We start from the raw sequence: 17,594 nt of genomic DNA, 5'->3' as shown, positions 1-17,594 counted from the left end.
GTAAATGCGGTCAATTAGCTTCAATTCATATATTTGTGCATTAAACATCTCTTTAAACATTACTGTGACATTATGGTAGCGCGGCCACGCGGTCTAAGGTGTTACATTTAATTTCTATGGAGGCGTGGGTTTGAATCCCAATGCTCTTAGAATTTCTGCCAATGTTTATTTTGACCTGTTCACAGAAAACCCGAATGTAGTGCGATGGAGCAGAGGATGTGAAAGAAGCTGAAAGTGAAAGTGCAGATATTATTTTCATCACGGGCACAGGACACGTTCCCAGAGGAGAGGGCCTCTCTCTTTAATATTCCTTCCAGCAGAGAGGGACGGGTGATCAAAGTGACCGGGCTCTTGCGGCGCGATCAGTCAGTGGGCGGTCCTTATATGACAGTCCAGGGTCGGGAAATGGCGAGGTTGTTGGTTGACTCTCATCGAGATCAACCAATCCTTTTCTTTGTGAACATTTCGAACGGAGTAGAATGTGCAATTGGTGTGTTACAAAATGCATCTAGTTATTTGTTCAGCCATGTGGTTCCTCCGGCCTACGCTGTTGCAAAAACAGATGAGATGTTTAGTTTTATTAGTTTACAGGAAGGAGGCTGCGGAATTGGAGCCACAAACCGTGATTTTGATCCATCTACAAAATATGGGATTTAACTGGAGCTTTAAACCAGCGGGTCAGACCGCTCAGTCACGATACTTGAATTCTTGCGATTTTCAGGAGCTACAAGAGGGTTGTTTCCCTTCTTTGATGAACATTCGTGATCCTGTTGTGGTTTTGCTGCAAAGTTCTAATTCCCACCACCCAAATTGAGCCCTCAACTTCAACGGTAGTCAAATTGGAATCCACAACTTTGGAGCTGGTGATTTGAAGTCCAACGTGCGACCCATTCGCCACAAATCGGCTGTCGATTATGTGATTTCACATTACCCATTTGCTGCTTATGACTTTTTGCTGCGGTGGAGCAAGTGGTTCGAAAGCTCAGTGGGGATTCACAGCAGCTCCTGAGAAATCTACACAGCGACGGTTTCTCCAATGCCGAGTGATCTGTCTGTCTGTCTGTCTCTCTCTATTCGTCTTGCTCTCTCTCGCTTTCATTCTTGAGCTCTTACTCTCCCCGTTTATTTCAAGAAGGCTGGAATACAAAGGGGTGGAAGCTATGTTACAGCTGCACAGAGCTCTGGTGAGACCTCATCTGGAGGACATCATTCAGTTCTGGGCACTCCACCTCAGGAAGGATGTGTTAACCTGGAGGCTCGAGGGGCTGAATTGCCGATTCCTGTTCCTATGCTCCAATAAATGAAAACATAATTCAAGTATAGAGACCCTAATGTATAAGGGTATCCGTTCACCACTACTCTCTGCCTCCCATTCCTGAGCCAATTTGGTGCCCACGTTACCACAGGTCCTTTAATTCCACGTGCTTCTAGTTTTCGCGTAAGTCTGTTACGTGTTAATTTCTAAAATGCGTCCTGAAAATAGCTGTAACCCCGTAATTTTATACTTAAGCAATAAGAATACGGATGTTCCGACCGAGCGATAGATTGGGTTCATTCCCATTACCCGGAGGTGACGGGACTGAGGAGGTGAAATCCCATCTGGGTTTATATTTTCCGAAAACGGAGACGGAAAAGAGCAAAGCTCATCCCGCCGAAATCCAACAATTGGACTGAAGATCCGACAGTCTTTTCCATCCCCGGTTTCCAGACCTGGCCGTTCAAGGAAGCCTGATCAGTCCATCAGGGTTAAACACCGAGAGAGAAGAAACGCAGACAGCGATAGAGAGATGCATGCAAATAAATAAAATAGTATAAATCTCCAAATTCCGTGATTGAGCAGAATTTATGGTACAGCTTTTTTGAAATTCTGTCTCAAGTCTTGAAATCTCATCGGTGAACATTGGGCTGGATTATCCCTTAACCTCTGAGAGAAGTAAACACTGCCTGGTAATTACAGCTCTTATTTATTTGACTGTTTCGCAATCGTCGTGCAAGCTGGTTTCGAGCCCCCAGTGAATTTCACGACCATGCTTGATCCATAATTTAACACAAAGGGCACCGCGCAACTGTAGAGTCGATTGCGTAGGGTAATCACAGGAACTCTGCCAGATTGCATGTTCTAGACATGTATCCAAAGCTACATGTGCTGCCTGCAGCCGTGTGTCCATTGGTGGTTCAGTGGTGGAACCCTCGCCTGCCGGCGGGAAACCAGAGGTTTGGTCCCAGGCCAATGCAGCATCCTTTAACTTTTTTGTTCTGTACCCATGAGATTGTCTGAATTGGGATAAATTCATGCGCCGGCTTCAATCTACAACTTCTTGAAAGATGATCTTCATTTCGTCTACTTGTGTTGCATGGACAAACCCTTTGCTTTCTTTCCTCTGGTGCTCAAACATGCTCTGCTGGAGATAAGTCAAAACTGCCTTCCACACCGCTGAAAAGATGTAAGAAGCCAATTGGTGATTTTTGACTAAAAATGGGGACATAACAGGGCTCATTCGGAATTTTGAACGATTCGAACTTCCTGAGCGACATTCAGACCCAAAGACCAACAAGCAACAGAGCCGTGCAGTCGCTGTAAAATTTCGCTGCCATGCAGCCGTTCCGCCATCCTTTCAGAAGGCTCTGTCCATACAATCCCGCTTTCTTCTACGATGCACGATGTAGAGCAATATCAGGTTCCACACTGATCATTTCATATCAACAATATTTCTCGCTTATTATCAAATTTGCTTTGAATGTAAGACTTGCATTATCAAGTAACACTTTGCAGAATGAATTGCTCTGAAACAACATAATCGTCTGTCTCGACATCGTCATATTTTACATTCTACCATAAGTATAATTTACTCAAATTGCTGCTTTCAATCGCTATGAGAGTAACATAAATGTACATATTCAGTGCGTGTACGTATGAGTATTGGTGGCTCTGGGATAGAATTCTGGCCTCTGTCACGGATTCGATTCGCGGTCAATGCATGAACGTTTCATGTTTTGCACCAATTAGGAAGATGAGTAGGCCATTTAGCCGCTCGAGCCCGTTCCGCAATTCAGTGAGATCATGGCTGATCTGTGACCTAATTCCGTATAACCGCCTTCGCTCCGTATCCCTTAATACCACTGGTTAACGAAAAAATCTATTAGTCTCAGGTTTAAAATCAACAATTAAGATAACACTGTCGCTTGCAGAAGAGAGTTCCAAACTTCTACCCCCCTTTGCTTGTCGAAGTGTTAACTAATTTCACTCCTGAAATTCCTGACTCCAATTTTTAGGCCAGGTTCCCGAGTCCTGGACATCCGAACGAGCGGGAAGAGTTTCTCTCCATCAACACCAACAGTTCCCCGTAATATCTTGAAAACTTCAATCAAATCAGCCCTTATTCTACTCAATTCCAGGGAATACAACCCTAGTTTGTGTAATCTCCCCTCGTAATTTAACCCTTGGATTCCAGGTATCAATCTAGCAAAATTACACTGCACTACCTCCACGGCCAAAATATCCTTCCTAAGGTGCGGTGTCCAGAATTGAACACAGTACTCCAGGTGTGGTCTAACCAGAGCTTTGTATAGCTGTAGCATAATGTCTATCACCTTGTATTCTGGTCGTTTCGATATAAAAGCTAGTTTTCCATTAGCCTTTTTGATTATTTTCTGTACCTGTCCATGACATTTTAATGATCTATGTATATGGACCGGGAAGTCCCTTTGGAACTCCACGGTTTCGAGCATTTCACCAGTTAGAACGTATTCTGATCAATGCTCTATAGGTCCAAGTTGGATGACCTCACACTTACCTAAATTGAAATCCATTTGCCACAGTTTTGCCCATTCATTTATTATATTAAATACTCTCTGTAATGTTCTGCTTCCATCTACTTTGCTTACAGTGCTGCCCATCTTGGCGTCATCTGCACACGTCGCTCTCTTTCCCGTCATCTTATATCAATGAGACCGACTGCACTGGGGTAAATTCACATTCAGCTTCAATCTCCTCATCATATTGAGACATTTTTTTTTTCACCTGTGTTGTGCCTTGGAAATTTCCGCACTCTGCCCTCTGGAGCTCAAACATTCTCTGGATATAATTCAATTCTACAAACAGCAACACTGAAAAGATATCGGAAGCTAATTGGTGACTTTTCACGAAAAGCACAGAAACAGGAGGGGTCGTGCAGGATTTGAAGCTGAGATCGCGCGCATATCACATAACACAACCCTCTAAGCGAAAAATCATACCCCGAGACCAACAAACCGCTGATGCTGAAGCCGTGGAGTCAGTTGAAAGGTGCGCTGCCTCCCACAGCCGATCGGCCATCCTTTCAGACCTCTTCTGTCCATCCAATCTCGTTTTCTGTTCCGGTGCACAGCAATATCAAGTTGTACATTAACTATTTCCAGTCACCAATATTAGTCTCCGTTTAACAAATTGGTTTCGACTGGACGACTTGAATTATGAAGTAAGACGTTTCAGAATTAGTTGCTCTGAAACTACATTGCTTGGGAGGAGACTGAGAGATGTAGATAAACAGCAAAACCTTGGAGTGTATGTCCACAGATCCCAGAAGGCAGCAGAACAGCTAGATAAGGTGGTTAAGAAGCCATAAAGAATATTCTCCTTTATTAGCCGAGGCATAGAATATAAGAGCAGGGGAGGTTCTGGTAGAAATTTATAAAACAATAGTTAGGCCACAGCAAGAATACTGCGTACAGTTGTGGTCACCACATTACAGGAAAGATGTGATTGCACGAGAGATGGTACAGAGGAGATTTAAGACAATGTTGCCAGAACTGGAGAATTTTAGCTATGAGATTAGATTTGATAAGCTGGGGTTGTTTGCTTTGGAACAGAGGAGGCTTTAGGGAGATTTAATTGAGGTGTATAACATTATGACGGGCCTCGATCGAGTGTATAGTAAGGACCTATTTCCCTTCGTAGGGAGGTCAATAATCAGGATACATCAATCTTAGGTAATCGGTAGAATGATTAGAGGGGAGTGAATTTTTTTTTCCATCCAGAGGGTGGTGGGTGTGGGGGTCGGAAAATCACTGCCAGAAAGGGTGGGAGAGGCGGAAACCCTCATCGCATTGAAAAATAAAAACTTCAATATACACGTGAAGATCCATAACCGACAAGATTAGGGACCAAACGCTGGAAAGTGAGATGAGGCTCGGTACCGATTTTTCGGCCGGCACAGGCACGATGTGCAGAATGGCTTCCTTCTTTGGCATAACTTTCTCGGATTCGATGATATAATTGCCGTCTGTCTCGGCATCGCGATAATATACACTCGACCAGAAGTATACTTTAATCAAATTGATGCTTTGTTTCACTGTGAGAGTGAAGAGACATAAGTGTGTAGACATTAGCTGCAGCAGCTGGGTTGCACCTTTACTTTTCCAACCGTCTCAGTGCCTTTTTTTTACCTTTCTCTGCTGGTGTTGCAGGTGAGATCAGCCTTCGCCGTTCAAGGGAGCCTGAGAAGCCCGTCGGGCGCAACAGAGAGAGAAGAGACAGAGACAGGGAAAGATAGAGAGATGCATGCAAAGAAAATAAAGAGTATAAATGTCAGGTTTTGCAAACGACCAGAATTTAAGTTACAGATTGGGAGAGATTCCTTCTCGGGTCTTGAAATCTTGCAAGAGAAGATTGGACGCTCAATTGAAAGCACCAGCCACGTTGAAGTATCTCTGATGCTGGGAGAGCGGTAAATGCAGTCAATTAACTCCAATTAATCTATTTGAGCTTTGAAGAGATCTTTCAACAGTTGGGGGTTGCGAGCAGAATTCAAACCGAGGCAGGAAAACCCCAATGGAGTTTTGAGACCAACGCTTGAACCACTCGGCCATCGCAGCTGTGAACGGCATGTTCGTTTAGACAGCATTCCATATAGGAACATGTAACTTCTGCAAAAAGCCAGCATTGGTGGTTCAGGGGTAGAATTCTCGCCTGCCACGCGGGAGACCCGGGTTCGATTCCCGGCCAATGCAAGATCGTTTTGCATTTTGCACCAATGAGGAACCTCGGAACAGGATTGTGGTATTTGGTCCGTCGAGTCTGTTCCGCAACTCAATGCGATCATGGCTGAGTTGTGACCGAAATCCCTGTACCCGCCTTAGTCCCATATCTCTAAATATCTTTGGTTGACAAAAATCGATAAATCACGGGTTTGAAATTAACAATTGAGCTCGCATCAACTGCCGTTTGTGGAAGAGAGTTCCAAAGTTCTCCAACACTTTGCTTGTAGAAGTGTTTCCTAACTTCACTCCTGAAAGTCCTGACTCTAATGTTTAGCCTATGTCCCCAAGTCCTAGACACCCCAACGAGCGGAAATAGTTTCTATCCATCTACCCCATCAGTTCCTCTTAATATCTTGAACATTTCGATCACATCAACACTTAATCTACTAAATTGAAGGGAATACAACTATACTTTGTGCAATCTCTCCTCATAATTTATTGCCGAGATTCCAGTTATCTTTCTAGTAAATCACACTGCACTCCCTCCAAGGCCAATATATCCTTCCTAAGGTGCGGTGCCCAAAACTGAACACAGTACTCCAGGTGTGGTCCAACCAGAGCTTTGTGTAGCTGCAGCATAATGTCTATTCTCATCCTCTAAACATATAGGCCACCATTCCATTAGCCTTTTGGATTATATTCTGTTCGTGTCCATGACATGTAATTGATCTATGTACATGGACACCTAAGTTCCTTTGGAACTGCACAGTTTCGAATTTTTCACCTTTTATAAAGTATTCTGATCTATCCTTTTGAGGTCCAAAGTGGATGACCTCACACTTGCTTATATTGAAATCCATTTGCCACAGTTTTGCCCATTCATTCATTATATTAATGTCTCTCTGGAATTTACCAGAATGATACCCGGACTTCAAGGGTTAAGTTACGAAGAGAGATTACACAAATTGGGGCTGCATTCTCCAGAGTTTCGAAGGTTAAGGGGTGATCTGATCGAAGTTTATAAGATATTAAGGGGAACAGATAGGATGGACAGAGAGAAACTATTTCCGCTGGTTGGGGATTTTGGAAGTCGGGGGCAATGTCTAAAAATTGGAGCCAGACCTTTCAGAAGCGAGATTAGAAAACATTTCTACACACAAAGGGTTGTAGAAGTTTGGAACTCTCTTCCGCAAACGGCAATTGATACTAGCTCAATTTATAAATTTAAATCTGAGATAGATAGTTTTTTGGCAACCAAAGGTATTAAGGGATATGGGCCAAAGGCAGGTATATGGAGTTAGATCACAGATCAGCCATGATCTTATCAAATGGCGGAGCAGGCACGAGGGGCTGAATGGCCTACTCCTGTTCCTGTGTTCCTCTTCCTATATAATCTGCACTGCTTATAACGCTGCCCATATTTGGTGTCATCGGCAAACTTCCACATGTCGCTCTCTGTCCCGTCATCTAATATCAATGAGACCACCTGAATAGGGGGAGATTCACATTCAGCATCAATCTCTGCATCATCTTGAGACATTTTATTTACTTCACATGTGTTGCACTTTGGAAACTTCAGCTTTCTCTCCTCTGGAGCTCAAACATGCACTTTAATCCTACCAGCAGGAACACTGAAAAGATGTCAGAAGCTAATTGGTGAATTTTACACTCAACGTTGCGGAACAGCAAGAGCTTATCGGGGATTTGAGCCCGGGACTTCTCGGATATTAATCAACCAAAGCCCCCGAAACAAGAATCATACATCTGGACCAACCAGGCGCTGTTACTTACATCGTGCAGCCAGTGTAAAGTTTCGCTGTCTCCCATAGCCGATCGGCTACCCTTTCAGACCTCTTCTGTCCATCCAATCTCGTTTTCTATTCCGGTGTACAGCAATATCAAGTTGTACGCTAACTATTTCCAGTCACCAATATTAGTTTCCCTTTACTAAATTGGTTTCGTCTCTACGACTTATATTATCAAGCAAGACGTTTCAGAATTATTTGCTCGGAAACTACATTGCTTTGGAGGATACTGAGAGGTGTCAATAAAAAGAGGGACCTTGGAGTGCATGTCCACAGATCCCTGAAGGTTAGAGGACAAGTAGTTAAGGTGGTTAAAAAGGTATAAAGGATACTTTGCTTTATTAGCCGAGGCATAGAATGTAAGAGCAGGGAGGTTATTCTGGAACTGAATAAAACACTAGTTCGGCTACAGCTGGAGTATTGCGTACAGTTTTGGTGACCACATTACAGGAAAGATGGGACTACACTAGAAATGGTACAGAGATTTACGACGATGTTGCGAAGAGTGGAGAATTTTGGCTATGAGGATAGATTGGATCGGCTGAGGTTGTTTTCTCTGGAACCGACGAGGCTGAGGCGAGATTTAATTGAGGTGTATAAAATTATCACGGGCCTCGATAGAGTGGATAGGAAGGACCTGATTCACGTAGCAGAGAGTTCAATAAAAAGGGGGCATAGATTTAAGGTAATTGGTAGAAGGATTAGAGTGGAGCAGAGGGGAATTTTTTTCCACCCAGCGGGTGGTGAGCGTCTGGAACTCACTGCCTGAGAGGGTGGGAGAAGCAGAAACCCTCATCGGGTTTAAAAAGCACTTTAACATACACTTGAAGAGCCGTAACCGACAAGACTACGGACTAAACGCTGGTAAGTTGGGTGATGCTGGATATCTCTTTTCCGGCCGGTACAAACATGATGGGCCGAATGGCCTCCGCGAACGTAAATTTTAATGATTCTATGATTCTATGATATAATTGACATCTGTCTCGGCATGGTGATAATATACACTCTCCCATAAGTATACTTTAATCAAATTGGTGTTTTGTTTCACTGTGAGAGTGAAGAGATCTTAATGTTTAGACATTGACTGCAGCAGCTGGGTTGCACCTTTACTTTTCCTACCGTCTCAACCTTTCTTTAACCTTCTCTGCTGGTGTTGCAGGTTCGATCAGCCAACTCCGTTCACGGAAGCCTGAGAAGTCCATCAGAGGACAACACAAGAGACAGAGACAGGGAGAGATAGAGAAATGCATGCAAAGAAAATAAAGAGAATACATAGAATCATAGAATCATAAAATGGTGACAGCAGAGAAGGAGGCCATTCGTCCCATCGAGCTCGTGCCGGCTCGTTGTTAAAGCAATCAAGATAGTCCCATTCCCCCGCCCCTTCCCGTTAGCCCTGCATTTGTTTCCTATCAAGTATTTATCCAATTCCTTTTTGAAAGCCACCTTTCAATCAGCGTATTCCAGATTGCAACCACTCGCTGGGTGAAGAAGTGTTTCCTTCCGTCGCCTTTGGTTCTTTTGCCAATCACCTTAAATCTGTGTCCTCTGGTTCTCGACCCTTCCGCCAATGGGAACAGTTTCTCTTTATTTATTTATTCCAACCCTTCATGATTTTGAACACTTCGATCAAATCTCCTCTTAACGTTCTCTGATCTAAGAACAACCACAGCACCGGGTAAATGCGGTCAATTAGCTTCAATTCATTTATTTGAGCATTAAACAGCTCTTCAAACATTACTGTGACATTATGGTAGCGCGGCCTCGCGGTCGAAGGTGTTAAATTTAATTTCTATAGAGGCGTGGGTTTGAATCCCACTGCTGTTAGAATTTCTGCCAAAGTTTATTTTGATCTGTTCACAGAAAACCCGATTGTAGTGCGATGGAGCAGAGGATGTGAAAGAAGCTGAAAGTGAAAGTGCAGATATTATTTCCATCACGGGGACAGGACACGTTTCCACAGGTGAGGGCCTCTCACCTTAAGATTCTTTGCAGCAGAGGAGGAGAGGTGATCAAAGTGACCGGGCTCTAGCAGTGCAATCAGTCAGTGCGCGGTCCTTATATGACCGGACAAGGTCGGGAAATGGCGAGGTTGTTAGTCGAGTCTCACCGAGAGCAACGAATCCTTTTCCTTGTGAACATTTCGAACGGAGCTGAACGTATAATTGAGTGTTCCAAAATACATCAATTATTTGTATCGCCACGTGGTTCCTCTTGTTGCAATATCAGATGAGATATTTAGTGTTATCAGTTTACAGGAGGGAGGCTGCGGTATTGGAGCCGCAAACTATGATTTTGATCCATCGACAAATTATGGAATTTAGCTTGAGCTTTAACTCTGCGCGTTCGACCGCTCAGTCACGATACTTTCCATCTTGCGATCTTCAGGAGCTACTTTCACAGGAATAGAATTACTGCAAGCAAGAAGTCTACCCCTCAAGCACCAATGCTCGCAGGCAGCAGGATGAATGTGTCCAGTTGGAAACCTTTCTGAAGGAACATGCAGTCTGACAGAGCCGGAAGTCCAGCAGATTGACTTTTGCAGTGAGCAGATGATGAGCCTCCTTCTTGAGAGTGTTTCGCCAATCCAGCTCATAGTGGATTAAGCATTATAAATTCGGGTGGGACTGGAGCCACTTGTATCAGATGAAGTGGAGGGGGTTATTTCCCTTCCTTGACGAGCATTAATGATTCTGTTGCGGTTTTGCTGCAAAATTTCACTTCCCAGCGCCGAAATCACCGAACCCTGAACTAAAATTCAACGATGGTGAGATTCGGACACACCACCTTTGCAGTGATTGGAAGAAGTCCCACGTGCTACCCATGGCACCACAAATCGGCTGTCGATTAGGTTATTTCACGTTACCCATATGCTGCTTTGGAACTTTTGCTGCGGTGCAGCAAGTGGTTCAAAAGCTCAGTGGGGATTCATAGCGCTCCTGAGAAATCGACACAGCGACGGTTTGTGCAATGCATAGTCCTCCCTCTCTCTCCCATTTGCTCACTCTCGCTTTCTCTCTTGAGCTCTCACTCTCCCAGTTTATCTCAAGAGGGCTGGAAAACATGGGGTGGATGTTATGTTACAGCTGCACAGAGCTCTGTTGAGACCCCATCTGGAGGATTGCACTCAGTTCCGGGCACCCACCTCAGGAAGGATGTATTAACCTGGACGCTCGAGGGGCTGAATGGCCTACTCATGTTCCCAAGTTCCAATGAATGGAACAATAATTCAAGTATGGAGACCCTAATGTATCAGGATGAGTGAGTGAAGAATGTTTTCTGTTTGAAGTACTGATTTCATGAATTGAATACTCCCAGTGTCCTACCTCATTGCAGCCCAGTCCGGACAGACTGCTCGCACAAAGTGGCATTTTCTGTGAGAACACGAAAGACTTGTTCAGGCCATGACAGTAGCGAGTGCGGGTAGGTCTGCGCGTGAAATGGAAAAGTGAGGTGAAATACTCCAACAAGCAGCGGATGTCTCTGTTCCCATTTCCAAAATGCACGCACGCACTGGCCCATGATCACCACTCACACTCTCCTTCCAATCTCACACACATCGTTTTGGTTTGAAATCGTGTATGTTTTCACAATGGGATTTAATTTGAAGAAAGCAGTGCTGTAACAACCCGGGGATATTGAAGAGATGCAGTACAAGAAGATACCTTAAAGGCAAATGATAACAATGACTGTTCTGACACTGTGAGCTGCAGTTAAAGGCTGACAACATTTAAAGTCTCATGCAGCAGGTCCGGGTCCAAATCTTTCACGTGGCATCTCCTTCTGTTTCTGTCACTCCTTTTCCTCCACGTAGAGTGGATTTGGAATTCCTGTGCGGCTGCATTGCGCATTTTCCAGATCTGCTTCGAGCGCAATTCACTCCAGTTCATCAATTGCTATTAGTTTGATCAAGGGGAGAGGACACCTTTTCACAGACAAGGGCTGTTCATCCTATTGTTTTTCTAGCAGAGTAGGGCAGATCATCAAAGTAACCGGATTCGGTGAACTGTCCGTACAGGTGCCTGGTGGGCTCGTGGTTATGATTCGGCGTTCACACCTCTATAATTAATTACATGAAACCAAATAAACTCGACGAAAAGAGGAATATTTCTGTAAACACCATTAACCAACCTATAACATTCTGTTGCAGACTGAAAGAGACGCCAACGTGGTTACCGAGTGACAGTCACAAGTTTAATAATGATTTGTTTATATGTGAAACGCTTTTCAGACTGCATTTTAGGAGACTGGTTGCACAGCTTGCTGGAGTAAAACATGCCACAATGTCGTGATCGCGGGTTTGATTGCTGTATGGGTTGATAAGGGGCTTTGTTTTGGGTTTTCGTAATTTTAAAATCCAAGCTTTACAATCAGATCCACAGACAAATTCACGGGACAATTTTATTGAATAACATCCATTGCAACTTTACCCCTGGGCCGGAGAAACACGTCTTTCTTTTTATTTTTCTTTCTCCGGTTTGCAGAGAAACGTTCAACTCGCGGCCTGTTCCCATTAATGATCATCAGCAACAACAGAAAGACAGAGCGGGTCTGACCGCCCCGAGATGTGGAAAAGGGATCAGTTTAGAACAAATGCATCAAATCAAATGGTCACCCGGCACCGAGAGAGGAAAAACCAAGAGGAAAAGGCAGAAGGTAACAGAGAAATAAAAACCAAATACAGACGATATAAATATTTCACATCGTTGATGTCTCTCTGTTCCATTCCCAATCCTTCAGTGGCGGGGATAAAATTTCACTGCAAATAAATGCGAGAATCGACCCAAAGAAGAAGAAACTAAATAACCAAAAACTGCCAAACACTGGGTTACACCAAAGACCTTTAAGTTTTCAGTCTAATGCAACCGCGACTGAGCTGTTGGGACACCAAAGCAAATGCAATTTTTCGCCATTGTCTTGCAAGAAAATATCACCCCAGCGACGCCTTACTGTTCATTACCGCACTTCATACACAAACATCACACTCATATATACACACTCACAGTTCATAGATAAACACCACACTCATATATTCACATCCACTGTTCAAGATATAAACATCGAACTTATATATACACACCCACAGTTCATAGATAAACATCGAACTTATATATACACACCCACAGTTCATAGATAAACATCGAACTTATATATACACACCCACAGTTCATAGATAAACATCACACTCAAAAATACACACCCACAGTTCATAGATAAACATCGCACTCATATATGCACACCCACAGTTCATATGTCAATACTGCACTCATATATACACATCCACTGTTCGTATATAAACATCTCACTCATACACACTCACACACAGTTCATATTTAAACATCGCACACCTATATATACACCGACAGTTCATATATAAACATCGCACCCACATATACAAATCCACAGTCCATATATCAACATCGCACTCAAAAATACATACCCACATTTCATATATAAACATCGCACGCATATATAAACACCCACAGTTCATATGTAAACATTGCATTCATATACACTCACCCACAGCTCATATATAAATATCGCATTCATTGATAGTCACCCACAGCTTATATATAAAAATCGCATTTTTTTTATTCGTGCATGCGATGTGGGCGTCGCTGGCGAGGCCAGCATTTATTGCCCATCCCTAATTGGCCTTCCAGAACTGCTGCAGTCCGTGCGGTGAAGCTTCTCCCACAGTGCGGTTAGGAAGGGAGTTCCAGGATTTTGACCCAGCGACGATGAAGGAACGGCGATATATTTCCAAGTCGGGATGGTGCGTGACTTGGCGGGGAACGTGCAGGTGGTGTTGTTCCCATGTGCCTGCTGCCCTTGTCCTTCTAGGTGGTAGAGGTCGCGGGTTTGGGAGGTGCTGTCGAAGAAGCCTTGGCGAGTTGCTGCACTGCATCCTGTGGATGGTAAACACTGCAGCCACTGTGCGCCGGTGGTGAAGGGAGTGAATGTTTACGGTGGTGGATGGGGTGCCAATCAAGCGGGCTGCTTTGTCCAGGATGGTGTCGAGCTTCTTATGTGTTGTTGGAGCTGCACTCATCCAGGCGAGTGGAGAGTATTCCATCACACTCCTGACTTGTGACTTGTGGATGGTAGAAAGGCTTTGGGGGGTCAGGAGGTGAGTAACTCGCCGCAGAATATCTGACCTGCTCTTGCAGCCACAGTATTTATATGGCTGGTCCAGTTAAGTTTCTGGTCAATGGTGAGACCCAGGATGTTGATGGTGGGGGATTCGGCGATGGTAATGCCTTTGAATGTCAAGGGGAGGTGGTTAGACTGTCTCTTGTAGGAGATGGTCATTGCCTGGCCCTTGTCTGGCGCCAATGTTACTTGCCACTTATGAGCCCAAGCCTGGATGTTTTCCAGGTCTTGCTTCATGCCGGCTCAGACTGCTTCGTTATTTGAGGGGTTGCGAATGGAACTGAACACTTTGCAATCATCAGCGAACATCCCCATTTCTGACCTTATGATGGAGGGAAGGTCATTGATGAAGCAGCTGAAGATGGTTGGGCCAAGGACACTGCCCTGAGGAACTCCTGCAGCAATGTCCTGGGGCTGAGATGTTTGGCCTCCAACAACCACTACCATCTTCCTTTTTGCTAAGTATGACTCCAGCCACTGGAGAGTTTTCCCCCTGATTCCCATTGACTTCAATTTTACTGGAGCTCCTTGGTGCCACACTCGCTCAAATGCTGCCTTGTTTTCAGGGGCATTCACTCTCACCTCACCTCTGGAATTCAGCTCTTTTTTCCATGTTTGGATCAAGGCTGTAATGAGGTCTGGAGCCGAGTAGCCCTGGCGGAAACCAAACAGAGCATCGGTGAGCAGGTTATTGGTGAGTAAGTGTCGCTTGATAGCACTGTCGACGACACGTTCCATCACTTTGTTGATGATTGAGAGTAGACTGATGGGGCGTCAATTGGCCGGCTTGCATTTGTCCTGCTTTTTGTGGACAGGACATACCTGGGCAATTTTCCGCATTGTCAGGTAGATGCCAGTGTTGTAGCTGTGCTGGAACAGTTTGGCGAGAGGCGCAGCTCGTTCTGGAGCACAAGTCTTCAACACTTCAGCCGGGATGTTGTCGGGGCCCATAGCCTTTGCTGTATCCAGTGCACTCAGCCGTTTCTTGATATCAAGTGGAGTGATTCGAATTGGCTGAAGACTGGCTTCTGTGATGGTGGAGATATCGGGAGGAGGCTGAGATGGATCATCCACTTGGCACTTCTTCCTGAAGATGGTTGCAAACGCTTCAGCCTTGTCCTTTGCACTCACGTGCTGGATTCTGCCATCATTGAGGATGGGGATGTTTACACAGCCTCCTCCTCCCGTTAGTTGTTTAATTGTCCACCACCATTCACGACTGGATGTGGCAGGACTGCAGAGCTTTGATCTGATCCGTTGGTTGTGGATTCGCTTAGCTCTGTCTATGGCATGTTGCTTCCGCTGTTTAGCATTCATGTAGTCCTGAATTGTAGCTTCACCAGGTTGGCACCTAATTTTTAGATACGCCTGATGCTGTTCCTGGCATGCTCTTATGCACTCCACATTGAACCAGGGTTGATCCCCTGGCTTGTTTATTAATGGTAGAGTGAGGAATATGCCGGGCCATGATATTACAGATAATGCTGGAATACAATTCTGCTGCTGCTGATGGCCCACAGCACCTCATGGATGCCCAGCTTTGAGCTGCTAGACCTGTTCTGAATCTATCCCATTTCGCACGCTGATAGTGCCACACAACACGTTAGATGGTGTCCTCAGTGCGAAGACGGGACTTCGTCTCCACGAGGACGGTGCGGTGGTCACTCCTACCAATACTGTCATGGACAGATGCATTTGCGACAGGTAGATTGGTGACGACGAGGTCAAGTAACTTTTTCCCTCGTGTTGGTTCTCTCACCATCTGCCGCAGTTCCAGTCTGGCAGCTATGTCCTTCGGGCCTCGGCCAGCTCAGTCAGCAGTGATACGACCGAGCCACTCTTGGTGATGGACATTGAAGTCCTCCATCTGGAGTACATTCTGTGCTCTTGCTACCCTCAGTGCTTCCCCCAAGTGGTGTTCAACATGGAGTGGGATTGATACATCAGCTGAGGGAGGGCGGTCGGTGGTAATCAGCAGGTGGTTTCCTTGCCCATGTTTGACCTGATGCCATGAGATTTCATGGGGTCCAGAGTCAATGTTGAGGACTCCCAGGGCCACTCACTCCTGACTGTATATCACTGTACCGCCACCTCAGGTGGGTCTGTCCTGCCGGTGGGACAGGACATACACAGGCATGGTGATGGACGAATCTGGGACGTTGGCTGAAAGGTATGATTCTCTAAGTATGGCTATGTCAGGCTTTGCTTGACTAGTCAGTGGGACAGCTCTCCCAATTTTGGCACAAGTCCCCAGATGTTAGTGAGGAGGACTTTGCAGGGTCGACTGGGCTTGGTTTGCCTTTGTCGTGTCCGGTGCCTAGTGGTCCGATGCCGGGTGGTCCGTCCGGTTTTATTCTTATTATGACTTTTACTGGCGAGATTTTACAACTGAGTGGCTTGCTGGGCCTTTTCAGAGGGCAATGAAGAATCAACCACATTGCTGTGGCTCATTTATACTCACTCACAGTTCACATATAAACATCGCATTCATATATACTCACCCACAGTTCATATATAAACATCGCACTCATATATATATACACCCACAGTTCATATATAAATATCGCTCTCATATATAAACTCATTCGGTTTATAAAGCAACAGCGCGCTCATACACCCACACCCAGTTTATAGTAGCAGATCGGTACCGATCGCCGATAGAGCTCTCAGATTCCGAGAATCCGAAGTAGCAGCGACCGAACAAATTCTGGATCTCATCCTTAACACAGACCGGTCGATCCACCTGTAAAATTACTTCGCACTTGGATATCAGGGAGGGTAATGGTTTCTGAGAATGTATCAGGGAGCCTAATGGCTTCTTAGTGGCGATCCATCGGGGCAAGGGGATCTCAGAGAGGGGAAGGGACTGTCAGAGGGTATCAGAGAGTGTAAGGGGATCTCAGAGCGGGGAAGGGATAGTCAGATGTCATCAGAAAGTGTCAGGGGGCTCAGAGAAGGGAAGGGACTGTCAGAGGGCATCGGAAAGTACATTAAGAACTGAGAGAGGGGAAGGACTGCCGAGTCTGAGAGAGTGTAAGGGGGCTCAGGGCAGATCTGTGTAAGGGGAACTCAGTGGGTATGAGAGAAGGTAAAGAGCGCTGACAAGGTTCAAAGATGATCATGGACTCTCTGAGGTCAGAGACAGAGTGTATCAGAGAAGTTAAGGAGCTCAGCGAGAATCAAAGAGGGTAAGGGGGGCTCAGGATGGATCAGAGAGGCGAATGGATCCAGAGATGTCATCTTCCAAATATTACAATGTCGATCATTCAACATTTTTTATAACAGCAATAAATGAAGCCGATTGAACCGATAATCTGCCGTGTCCCATCTGGAGGGAATGTAGAATCGGGAGGGACTGGATATTTAGCAACGCTCAAGGTTTCATTTCACACAGCTCAGTGTTGTGTCTGTTTTTTAACTGGATTTGATGAATTCGAGAAAAGAGGTTGCAATTTGAAAATTTTATTACCCATTGTGAAAAATAGAACACAAATCGCCCAACGTGGGGCTCGAACCCACGACCCTGAGATTAAGAGTCTCATGCTCTACCGACTGAGCTAGCCGGGCTGGTTGCTAAAATTCTTCCCATTCTATTATTGTAGATAGACAGCTGTTGGCTTTGCTGCAGGGGCTCAGTTCGTTCTGCAATCTCAGGGTTTCTCCTTCTGTGCACCTGAT

General features: G+C 45.1%; 2 non-coding genes across 2 annotated transcripts; one reads left to right on the top strand and one right to left on the bottom strand.

Annotated features, from left to right (window-relative positions):
• The first annotated feature begins 5,917 nt into the window (after positions 1–5,917).
• On the top strand, positions 5,918–5,988 carry trnag-gcc (transfer RNA glycine (anticodon GCC)). The gene has a single exon. It is a non-coding gene; the product is annotated as a tRNA-Gly (tRNA).
• Positions 5,989–17,410: 11,422 nt separating this feature from the next.
• On the bottom strand, positions 17,411–17,483 carry trnak-cuu (transfer RNA lysine (anticodon CUU)). Its single transcript has one exon. It is a non-coding gene; the product is annotated as a tRNA-Lys (tRNA).
• Between the last annotated feature and the right edge of the window lie 111 nt (positions 17,484–17,594).

This window comes from Heptranchias perlo, chromosome 20 (genome assembly GCF_035084215.1).
Source record: "Heptranchias perlo isolate sHepPer1 chromosome 20, sHepPer1.hap1, whole genome shotgun sequence".
NCBI lineage: Eukaryota > Metazoa > Chordata > Chondrichthyes > Hexanchiformes > Hexanchidae > Heptranchias > Heptranchias perlo.
This window is presented reverse-complemented; position numbering and strand designations above follow the sequence as displayed.